Here is a 12,592-nt window from a genome sequence, read left to right on the forward strand (position 1 = left end):
CTTTAAAAAAGGCAGTGGTTAAAAGTTTGGCCCCGACCATTTCTTGTTTCCGCAGACTTTAGCAAACTTGTTTAGCAAACTTTACAATTCCTTGGTGCTAAATACCGTGAAACTCCCCTTTCTCCTTCACAGAGGGCTTTAACGCCCCTTATCTCACTCAGGCTCACGACCGCCCAGAGTTCGAGAATTGTCCCTGTTCCCATTGGACAGATGGGGAGGAGCCTGAGGTGCAGAGAAGGGAAGTGACCTACCCAAGGGCCTACACAGCAAGGTGGTGGCAGAGTCAGAAAGAGATCTCACCTGTCCTGATTCCTGTTCTAACAAACAGCAAACCCCCCCCAGTGGCAGGGATAGAGCCCAGGAATCGAGATGGTGGGGAAATTTAACTGAAACCATTTCTGTCAGAAAATCCCATTCAGACTAAACCAGTTTGTTTCTCGAACTCAAAACAAGTGGGATGAAAGTTCTTTGCACAAATATTTTGTTGCCAAACAAAAGCATCTCCTGTTTGTCACAGTGTGTTAAATTGTCTCATCACACACAAGAGACACTTAGATCACAAACATGAGATAAGATGCTTCAGTCAGTCTAAGCTAAGTAGTTGCTGCTCTTAACAATTTCAAAATAAAAAAAATACAAATCAAATAGACTATTTCAGCTATTTTATTATGTCACAATCTGATCAGAGTAAACGTGATATTATGCACTACTCCTAGTGACACTCTCCAATGGATCCCCATCCTCCACTCACCATGAGGTAGGTAGCAGCAGATCATTATTATCCCTACTTGAAAGAGGGAGAAGCTAAGGCTGAGAAAAGAGAATTGACTTGTCTTAGGTCACACAGCCAGCCAGTGGCAGAGTTGGGAATAGGACCCAAGAGCCCTGATTTTCAAACTAACCATCGGATCTTGAATTTCAGACATTGAATGACCTGAATAAAGTGCTCTCACATGAGCTCCAGACCAACAACAGTGCACAGTAATTATTCAGTAAGTATTTGAGGAGAACTGCAAGGTTAGAGAGAATCATGAACTGCTCAGAGACCATTAATGCAGAGAAGCAGCAAAATTCATCAAACATATGACTGGTTCTGACTTATTTACTTGGTCTTAAAAGAGAACAAGGACCTGAGTCTCCTCCCTGTCAATAACCCCCTGCTCAGCCAATCAGGGTAGAGACTGAGGACAGGAGGCTGAGGGTTCTCACCAGAGAGCCCAAAGGATGGCCCAGGTCACTGGCGGGGATCACTGCCCGAGCACTATTTCAGCCCCACATTTTTGGGTGGACCTCCCACAGGGGGAGCTGCCGAGCACTCCCCCGCAACACACATACACACACACACCCCTCCTGGTGTTGGGAGGGGAACAGGAGAAAGGACAAAAGAAGCAAGGGATGAAGAGAAAGGAGGACGGGATGGATGGAGGAAAAGGTAAAACAAAAAGGACAAACCCTAATGTCCCCAGTGATTCTAAGGGACAAAATCCCAGGTGCGGAATAAAATTCGGCCTCCTTAGCTCGTGTTTTCCATGCCTAGAATTCAACTGTCACCAGATGGATCAGACTGAACAGGTTTCAAATCTCGAGGAGGCTCTTACCTTCTAAACAGGGATGTCTGTTTTCTAGTAAAATCAGGAAAAGGGAAGGAGAAAACTCGAAAGAGGTTCCTCCTGGCGCTCACGTCCGTGAACCCGAATACTCTCTCAGTCCTCAAAGAGAGACCTGGAGAAGGAGACTTGCTGAAGCAAAGCCACAGGGGTCTCTGAGGTTTCCCTGGCCCCTCAACCCTGTCCTGCCTGGCTGATGTCAGCATCTCTCTGTGAGGTCACCACCTCCCCACCACCTTTGACCAATAGCCTGAGGTCCTGCAAAAAGCCTTTGTGATGTCACTGCCACACCCCTCCCTTGCTGTGCTAATGTCCTGCCCCTGGCCAGGCACTGTGGAGGTTTGAGCTACTCCCTGTGGATCACCCCACTCAAGGAGCGTTCGTTCTAGGCAACAAGCCGGTAGTTTTGGATCATCTGCAAATTTTGTCAGCTCACTGTTTATTAGATCATTTATTAATATGTTGACTAGTCCTGGTCCCAGTACAGACACCACTAGTTACCTGTTTCCATCCTGAAAACTGACCATTTAGTCCTACCCTTTGTTTCTTGTCTTTTAACCAGTTCTTGATCCACGTGAGGACCTTCCAGAGGTGAAAGTAAGCCGGTATGTTCCGGTATGGGTTACCGGCAAGAGCCGGTACGCTGTGCCAGCCCGGCCTGGCTTCCCCAGGCTGGTGATTTCAAGGGTCCAGGGCTCCCTGCTGCGGCCGAAGCCCTGGGCCCTTTAAATCACCTCCCGAGCCCCCTTGCCGGAGCCCCGGGGAGCAAATCACTGCCGTGGATGCTGCTCTCTCCCGCTCTGCCAACACAGAGCCGGGGTGGCAGAAGCTTCCTTACAGTGGGGGGGGGGCACCATTGTCCAAACTGTGGCACCCCCATGACACCCCTTCCCTAAGGACCCCCACTCACACCACCTCTCCCCCCAAGGCCACACCCACAGACGCCTCTTCCCCAAGACTGCACCCTCCCCCCCTCCATCATTTCTCCTAACAGCCAGTAAAGCGTGGTGGGGCCATGGTGCTCTAAACCCCCTGTTCCAGCACCCCTGACACAGAGCTGAGCAGGCAGCTGTGTGTGTGTGTGTGTGTGTGTGTGTGTGTGTGTGTGTGTGTGTGTGTGTGTGACAGAGAGTGCTGTGCTGTGCTGAGCCAGTGAGAGAAGGGGGGCTGATGTCGGGGCTGTCCCCTGCCTCAGGACTGGTTGCTTCCAGCAGCTGTCTGAACTTAGAGACAGTGTGCGACACACTCACTCTTCCGCAACACACACACTGTCTCTCCCCACCACGCACATTGCAGTTGAAAAGCAGCTGGCAATCTAGTAGGATGCCCATGGACCAATGGGCATCCTACTAGAAGAAACCTGATAGAAACCTGATAGGATAGAAACCTGCATCATGCGATGCAGCCCGTGAGGCATTGCAAACATTTCCCAAAGCACCCTGCAGCCAGCTACCCACAATGCACTGCTCTCTGTGGCAATCCAAGAGATGCTAGCATGGATGTGCTCTGGTGACACAGGGTGGACATGCAACAGCTGTTCAATTAAAACACTTTAACTAAAGCCACATTATTCTTTCATGTAGACATAGCTTAAGAGTGAAACAAGACCCAGCTCCACTGAAACTAAAGAACCACAACTTCCTCTGTAGTTGGCAGGATTTGTTGCCCTCCCCTAGACTCTCTACAATTTGTTTCTGTAGTGTGGGGGGGCGTGAAAACTGGACGCAATGCTCCAGATGTGGCCTCAGCAGTGCTGACTAGAGGGGAATAATCACTTCCCTCGATCTGCTGGCAACGCTCCTACTAATCCAGCCCAATATGACCAGTTACCCATATTGAATGCAGGCACAGCAATATCTGATACATTGGTTGCTGTCCATTCAGGAGGTTATTTCCCACCTATTCATAAATAATGAAGCTGCTCTAAGTGGAGGGGAGAGAGCTGTCCTGTCCGTGCAGTTAACCCATCTCCCCGAGAGGTGGTAGCTATGTCACTGGGGGAAGCTATGTTGGTGGGTGTGCAAGCTGTGGTGTCTACATGTATATATAAAGTTTAATCAAACCCCATTTTTAAAACCCCTGTGGTCTGGGAATAGAAAAGGAGCTCGCTGAGGCAGAGCCCGTCCTTCAAAATCCTTAAGATTATGGACTTGGCTGTGTAAATGTCATGGGGGTATAGCTCAGGGGTAGAGTGTTTGACTGCAGATCAAGTGGTCCTTGGTTCAAATCCAAGTGCCCCCTCACAAAGTTGTTTTTTCAGTAAAAATATTTCTATTTCAGGAGCTCCACTAAATAGGGATCCCTGAAATGAATGGACACACTCAATGTTTTCCTGTGCAAATGCATAAAAACCTAGCAAACATGTCCCCAGCTGAAATCAGTTCCAATCCTCTAAGTGTCTAGGTTTGTTTTCATCAATGAAACAAAGGCACGTGAAGACACATTTGCAGGTCCTTGGCCTCCATGGGCTACAATGTGCAGAAGAACAAGAACCACATCCACTTGGGAGGAATGGACTAGTCTGTATTACATTTGGTAAGTAAGTTGCCATTGGGACTGAAAACTCTCCTGGGGGTGGACAGGAATCTCTTAGAAAAATAAAATAACCAAGATTTACCAAACTCCCTGTTACACATTCAAACCTCTCTTTGTGCACATGGCATCAATTGGGGCTCTAATAAATGGCAGCCTTCCTTTAACACAGATCGTTGTTCCTTGTAACTTTCAGATGCATTCAAATAGCAGCTGTTTACAGGTCATGTGCTGCTAGTTCATGAGCAGCAGCAGAGTCTCTGTACGTTTACCAACCGTAGAGCTCATTATGTCTGCCTCTAAGTAAGTGCAGAGTTATTTCAATGGCTCCTACACTGACATCTGCTGCCCCTTCTGGCTGGTTAATTGCACTATTTGGAACCTGCTCCTAAAATTACACCCTTCCTGGGAGTGAGTCAAAACTGCCCAAGGAAACCCCATTGGGTTTCAAGTGCAGTACAAGCAGGGAGGTGAGGGGCCAGCAGAGGGGTCTCAGAGGTTCTCCTAGGGAGCAGGGTTGGGGGGCTAGTAGTCATGCCTGTGGGGTTCTATTCCTGGCTGTGGGAGGAAAGAGGTGTCTAGTAGATTAGAGGTGGGGGCCTAGAAATCAAACAAAAAAACATCTCCCTTTTCAGCTTCAATGCTCATTGAACAAGAACATGGCTTCTCATCACTTTGGTTTCAGAGGAGCAGCCGTGTTAGTCTGTATCCTCAAAAAGAACAGGAGTACATGTGACAACTTAGAGAATAACAAATTTCTTAGGTTCTGTTGCCATCATGTGGCCATTTCATTTCACTTCTTATTGTTAAAAGGTTTGGGTACTTTGCACAGAAACATCATTTCCTTGGGAGAGATGGAGAAGTGGAAGCTGCATTGATTTAATCCTCTGAAAATTAGATAAGGCTTAAAATATTCCCCAGACAGCTCAGTCCCAACCGTTCTCCCTCACTGCTGCCAGTGAAGCTCAGTTCTGTCCCATGGCCCCAAGAACTGCTGGGTGCAAGTCCTGGGTCTGATGTGAAGTAAGAAAAAAAAGATAATGGAGGCACCCTATCCCCTAGAACTGGAAGAGACCGATGAGTCCAGCCCCCTGCCTTCACTAGCAGGACCAAGTACTGATTTTGCCCCAGATTCCTAAAGGGCCTCTCAATAATTGAACTCACAACGCTGCATTTAGTAAGTAAATGCACAAACCACTGAGCTATCCCACCCCTAAACAGCATAGGAGTGACTCTGCCTGCCTAGACTTTTCTATAGATAAATTGAGACACCATGCTTGAGGAAGGAGATACAGATGTGTCGTTTGATTGTTTTTCTCATGTTAAATGTACTTGATCATTTCCATGGCAAAAATACTTGTACGAGACCATGAAAAAAGGAAGAAACTGTGAAAATACCCATGGGAGAAAGGGGGTTTCTGAGAGCTGGGGTAGATATGGAGATTTTTATGAAAGGGGGAGAGGCCAAATTAGGGCCTTTAGCTGGAGCAAAGGGGGAGGGTTTTTTGTGCAGTTTCATTTTAGCCAGCCTCACATCCTGTAGTCCCTACTTCCCCATCCCACCAACATGTGACCTAGCACCTCCCCACTGGTAAAGCCACCTCTGACAGCCCCACTGGACTGGCCTCCAGAGCCCCCAGCACGCCCTCTCCTAGCTGGATCCCCTGGCAGCCAGAGCTCTCCCCAGAACTGCCGTGGTTGCTCCCCTGGAATGGTAAAAATGCATTGAGGGGACTGGACCACTGACCTATCAGCTCTTAACACTCAAACTTTCAGTAACTCTGTTATCAGTGCCTGTGAGCGTAATTTAAACAGCTGTACTGGGCTGGACCAGAGGCCCATCTAGCTCTGTGTATGGTCCTCTGAAAGTAGCCAATACCAAGTACACCCAAGAGTTCATCAACAAGGTACGACTGGGAGTTGAACCCAGGATCTCTTATTTACAGAACAAGCTCTTAGCTAGCTAAGCCATGGTGCCTGCCTGTGGTGAAAATACATTGTCTGCTCACACCTGACTTCCTGCCATCCCCACTGGGGCCTGACAAGCTTTGCTTGTGTTTGGATTCTGCAAAGCAGAGGAGCAGGTGAGGTTTTCCTTGCAAGCTGTGTCTTTGGCCAGATCTGCACTACAAAGTTATTTCAGCATCATTATATTGCTCAGATGTGTGAAAAACACACAACGCTCCCTCGATCAGCAGCTTGTGGCTGGTGCACACACTGCAATACCACGTCTGGTGACAAAACTGCCTTGTTTTGGTGACAAAATAAAACCACCTTGACGAGAGGCCTAGAGCTTTGTGCAGCAAACTTAAAGTGACAAATTGTCAGTGTAAATGCTGCTGGTCATTATATCACCATAACTGGCCTCCACCAGTATCCCACAATGCCTGCCGTGAACTCGCCTGCCCTGCATTCCTGCTACAGAGGCTGGGTCTCTCCCCTTTCATAGCTCCAGAAAGTTCTGACAGCTGAGCCACTATCTACACCGGGATTAGGTTGATAGAACTGCATTGTCAGCCTAAGTAATGTAATTACACCAACCTAATTTTGTAGTGTAGACCTGTCCAAAGAATCACACACACACCGTGGGAGCAAAACTTCACCTGCTCCTCTGCTTTACAGAATCCAAACACGAGCAACACTTGTCAGGGCCCAGTGGGGATTGGCAGAGAGTCAGGTGTGGGCAAAGACAATGCTTTAAGTAATAGCAGGTATCATGGCTTAGCTGGTTAAAATACCTCTTTTGTAAACAAGAGATCCTGGGTTCAACTCCCAGGGGTGCCTTCAGGAGTGGCTTTTGGGGCACCTGGTATTGGCTACTGTCAGAAGAGAAGATTCAGAGCTAGATGGACCTATGGTTTAAATTACACTCACAGGCACTGATAATAGAGTTACTGAAAGTTTGGGTGTTAAGAGCTGATAGGTCAGTGGTCCACTCCCCTCAATGTGGTTTTACCATTTCCACTCGCTAAACTCCCTCCCAACCTCTATAAAATTACAGTGCAGACATATGGGCTTGAGCCCAACCTCTGAGGCCCCATGAGGGTTTCTGAACCCAGGCTTCAGTGTGAACACAAATATCTGCACCAGTTTTTAGCCCCTCAGCTTTACGCCCAGGAGCCCAAGTCAGATGACCCAGGCCAGCCCTGCTGCCATCGTCATCCCAGGAGAGATGGACTCTAAGGGTACGTCTCCATTGCAGTGTAAGCCCAGGTGTGGCACGCTGTGCTCAGAGCAGCACCCTGCAAGCCCCATATTCACCACTCATATAACGATGAGATGGTTTGTACAAAGTCTGCCTCGTGAGGTGTCATTTAAAAAGTCTTGATCTGTTGAACATTAATATCGTGTTGGATTGTGTGTGCTCGCATTGGTTGGGAAGTTATGAAGTTTTGCTCTGTGTGTGTTACTGAGATACATTATGAGGTTGGGAAATGCCCCCCACCAGCCTTTCAGGTGCGACAAGGGAGGAGCCAGACTCGCTGCTGGCCCATTGAAGGGATCCACACTGCCAAGGACTAGCCCAGGAACCGTGTACAATGCAGGCTTCTCCGAGATAGCACAGCGACAATGGACACTGCTTGACTCACATCGTAGCAAAGGAGCTTCCTAGCAAGTTGGAAGAATCTATGAAAGATGGGAAGAGACATCATGACTTGGCCTCTCTCCCCCACAACTCAGCAGCTGGAAACACACCTGGAGGACAAAGACTGAACTGAACTGACTCAGAAACAGAAGAGAATAATAACAATAATACTTTCAAACCAAAGTCCCCAAACAGACTAGTATTGGTTTTTCAGCAGAAAATTTTCAGTCTGGGGAATTTTGTTTTCTCAGTCAGACCTTGCCAAGGGAAGCAGAGAGAAAATGTTGGAGTTGCCTCCTTCAGAACAGCTTGTCCTAGACACTAGCTCTGGGTCACTTGCTCGGGTTGAGGGTATTTTAATAATTTGGGCAGGTCCCAGGGTGTTTGGGGGAGATGATGAGGATGTTCCCTTTTGAGATAAAAACTAAGAAATACAGCACTAGAGAATTTTTTTAAAAGAAATCTGGGATTTAGACAATTTATTTAAAGCAAGAGGGGGTCCTGAGTTTCTGAGGTTTTTGTTTGCATGAAGCAACACTGTTGGCTCTGTTATTGTACCAAAGGGGGAGATGGTTGTCTGTAAAGGAGGGGTGAAAACTAAATGCATCTGATGAGGAGATTTGAACCCATGCATGCAGAGCACAACAGATTAACAGTCCTCCACCTTAACCACTTGGCCACCTCACTTGAATTGTCAAGGAAGGGACAGGTGGAGAAATCTAAGGCCAGCAGAGATAGGGACAATAAGGAGTTTTTAAATACTAAGCAGAAGCAGGGGCTGAATGAGCTCCCCCCTCACATCTAGTGAGGAGCTGGGGGAAAGACTTCAGGAACAGACCGTGTATGCACAGACACACCTACTCTGCCTAGATTGCAGCATGATGGGGCCGCTTTCCCAAAATGACCAGTTTTGGCTGGTGGTGGGTTACAAATCACTTTAGGATTGAGTTGAATGAAATGTTATTATCCTTCCTGCATGAGTGAAGGGCAGCAGAACATACCTAGTCTGTCCTGATGGAGGGTGGGTGGGTGAGGAATAGCTTTATTGGACTTCATAGCAGTGATTGTTAACGTCATCATAAACTAGTGGTCCCAAAACATTTCACTCTTTGCACTCTTAGCCTGGGCTGTTGCCCATCAGAAGCCACGGTCAAGAACCGGGGCTGGGAGTGGGGCTGTTGCTTGCTGGGGAGAGGGGTGCAGACAGGGGTCAGGGGGTCGAGGCCGAGCTGGGAGCCAGAGGCCCAGGCTGAGGGTGGGGTGGGGTGGGGTGGGGTGGGGTGGGGGAAGAGCTGGGACAGAGTGGGGCTGAGTGCTGCTCCCTCCATGGGGGCTGGCTCAGGCCCTGAGGTGTCCCCATGAATGTTCCTCTGTGTCCCCCTAGGAGTCATGCCCCACATTTTGGGGACCACTGAACCCTACTCGCTAAGCAGGGGCTAGTGATGCCAAAGCCCAGGGAAAGGGAGAACAAGTGCGGGGCCCCCAGCACTGGAGCCATGTGAAGGGGCTGCAGGAGAGGGGCAATGGCTGGTGGCCCAGGGAGTTAAGGGCAAAGGGGGCACAGGAGGGGGCAGGAGTTAGGGGTGAAGGAGGTGCAAGGGTAGGGAGTGCAGGAGCTAGTGGTAAAAGAAGAGTGGGGGTAAGTGGTGGTGGCTGAGTGCTTAGGGAGCTGAGTTAGAAAGCAACGGGCATCTTTCTGTGGAGGTTTGATTCTTGCCTGTTAGGCAAGGCTGGTGTGTGGTGTCTCCATGGCTGCACGTTCAGTGTCTGATCACCCACCATGCCCCAGGGAGCCAAGTCTAGACATATTCAGAGGCTCTATGCCAGGGTTTCTCAAACTTCCTTTCACTGCAACCCCCTTCTGCCAAAAAAAAACTTACTACATGATCCTGGAAAGAGGGACCAGGCCCCTCCATACTGGACAGAGGCAGGGAAGATAAAGCCTGAGCCCTGCCCCAGGTAGGGGAGGGCAAAACCAGAGCTTGAGGGATTCAGCCCTGGGTGGTGGGGCTCAGACTTTTGGCTTCAGCCCCAGGCCCAAACAGTAACTCTAGCTCAGGAACCAATCCATGCAACAAACCTCGATGCTAACTCTGCCCACATATCTACACCAGCAACACCATCACAGGACCTAACCAGATCAGCCACACCATCACCGGTTCATTCACCTGCACATCCACCAATGTAACATATGCCATCATATGCCAGCAATGCCCCTCTGCTATGTACATCGGCCAAACTGGACAGTCTCTAAGGAAAAGGATAAATGGACACAAATCAGATATTAGGAATGGCAATATACAAAAACCTGTAGGAGAACACTTCAACCTCCCTGGCCACACAATAGCAGATCTTAAGGTGGCCATCCTCCAGCAAAAAAACTTTAGGACCAGACTTCTAAGAGAAACTGCTGAGCTTCAGTTCATTTGCAAATTTGACACCATCAGTTTAGGATTAAACAAAGACTGTGAATGGCTTGCCAACTACAGAACCAGTTTCTCCTCCCTTGGTTTTCACACCTCAACTGCTAGAACAGGGCCTCATCCTCCCTGATTGATTTAACCTCGTTATCTCTAGCTTGCTTCTTGCTTGCTTATATTTACCGGCCCCTGGAAATTTCCACTCTTGCATCCGACGAAGTGGGCATTCACCCACGAAAGCTCATGCTGCAAAACATCTGTTAGTCTATAAGGTGCCACAGGATTCTTTGCTGCTTTTAATGAAGACTAGATGCTTTTCTGGAATGTGTTTGCTCCAGAAGTAGCTATTGTGTCATACAGGAGGCCTGTGATATGCAGGGGGTCAGATTAGATGCTCTAATGGTCTCTTCTGGCCATAAAGTTGACTAATTTCTGAAAAACTGAGCGTAGCATTGGGAGCAGCATCTGATGTTTTCCTGTCTAGCCGGCTTGCTTCCTAGAATGAACGCTCCTTGAGTGGGGTGATCCACAGGGAGTAGCTCAAACCTCCAAAGGGCCTGGCCGGGGCAGGACATTAGCACAGCAAGGCAGGAGTGTGGCAGTGACATCACAAAGGCTTTTGCAGGACCTCAGACCATTGGTCAAAGGTGGTGGGGAGGTGGTGACCTCACAGAGAGATGCTGACATCAGGAAGACAGGACAGGGGCGAGGGACCAGGGAAACCTCAGAGACCCCTGTGGCTTTGCTTCAGCAAGTCTCCTTCTCGAGGTCTCTCTTTGAGGACTGAGAGAGTATTCGGGTTCATGGACGTGAGTGCCAGGAGGAACCTCTTTCAAGTTTTCTCCTTCCCTTTTAGTGATTTTACTAGAAAATAGCTGTCCCTGTTTAGAAGGTAAGAGCCTCCTCGAGGTTTGAAACCTGTTCAGTCTGATCCATCTGGTTACAGTTGAATTCTAGGCATGGAAAACACGAGCTTAAGGAGGCAGAATTTTATTTCACACTAGAGACTCTCATCAATAACCAAACTTCCATACAAACGGACTTAACTAAAATAAGACAGGAGATCTACATCACTCACTTCACCTCTCTACAAAGGAAAAAGGACTGTAAGCTGTCTAAACTCCTACCTGCCACATGGGGCCACAACCGTGGTACCCCTAACCCACCCAGCAATATCGTCAATCTATCCAACCACACACTCAGCCCAGAAGAACAGTCTGTCCTATCTCGGGGACTCTCTTTCTGCCCTGCCACCCCCACCAACATGATACGGTTCTGCGGCGATCTGGAAGCCTACTTTCGCCGTCTCTGACTCAAAGAATACTTCCAGGACAACACTGAACAGCACACTGATACACAGTTACCCTCCCACCAACAGCACAAGAAGAAGAACTCCACATGGAGTCCTCCTGAGGGTCGAAATGACAGTTTGGACCTATACATTGAATGCTTCCGCCGACGTGCACAGGCAGAAATTGTGGAAAAACAACATCGCTTGCCTCACAACCTAAGTCGTGCAGAACGCAATGCCATCCACAGCCTCAGAAACCATCCTGACATTATAATCAAAGAGGCTGATAAAGGAGGTGCTGTTGTCATCATGAACAGGTCTGACTACCAAAAGGAGGCCATCAGACAACTCTCCAATACCAAATTTTACAGGCTACTTCCCTCAGATCCCACTGAGGAATACACTAAGAAACTGCACCATCTACTCAGGACACTCCCTACACTAACACCGGAACAAATCAACATACCCTTAGAACCCCGACCAGGGTTATTCTATCTACTACCTAAGATCCACAAACCTGGAAATCCTGGACGCCCCATCATCTCGGGCATTGGAACTCTCACTGAAGGACTGTCTGGATATGTGGACTCTCTACTCAGACCCTATGTTACCAGCACTCCCAGCTATCTCCGTGACACCACTGATTTCCTGAGGAAACTACAATGCATTGGTGACCTTCCAGAGAACACCATCCTAGCCACTATGGATGTAGAGGCTCTCTACACAAACATCCCACACACTGATGGAATACAAGCTGTCAGGAACAGTATCCCTGATGATGCCACAGCACAACTGGTTGCTGAGCTCTGTGCCTTTATCCTCACACACAACTATTTCAAATTTAATGACAATATATATCTCCAGATCAGTGGCACCGCTATGGGCACCCGCATGGCCCCACAATATGCCAATATTTTTATGGCTGACCTGGAACAACGCTTCCTCAGCTCCTGTCCACTCACGCCCCTTCTCTACCTACGCTACATTGATGACATCTTCATCATCTGGACCCATGGGAAGGAGACTCTGGAAAAATTCCACCATGATTTCAACAGCTTCCACCCTCCATCAACCTCAGCCTGGACCTATCTACACGGGAAGTCCACTTCCTAGACACCACGGTGCAAATAAGTGGTGGTCACATTAACACCACCCT

General features: G+C 48.5%; 1 protein-coding gene and 1 non-coding gene across 2 annotated transcripts in view; both read left to right on the forward strand.

Moving 5' to 3' along the window:
- LOC120385194 (zinc finger protein 850-like) overlaps nucleotides 1–12,592 on the forward strand; it is a gene marked incomplete at both ends in the record, with an annotated part of 60,149 nt that overhangs the window by 12,588 nt on the left and 34,969 nt on the right. The gene's annotated exons all lie outside the window — the stretch shown is intronic.
- TRNAC-GCA lies at nucleotides 3,777–3,848 on the forward strand. The gene has a single exon. It is a non-coding gene; the product is annotated as a tRNA-Cys (tRNA).

Source organism: Mauremys reevesii, linkage group 17 (genome assembly GCF_016161935.1).
Source record: "Mauremys reevesii isolate NIE-2019 linkage group 17, ASM1616193v1, whole genome shotgun sequence".
NCBI lineage: Eukaryota > Metazoa > Chordata > Testudines > Geoemydidae > Mauremys > Mauremys reevesii.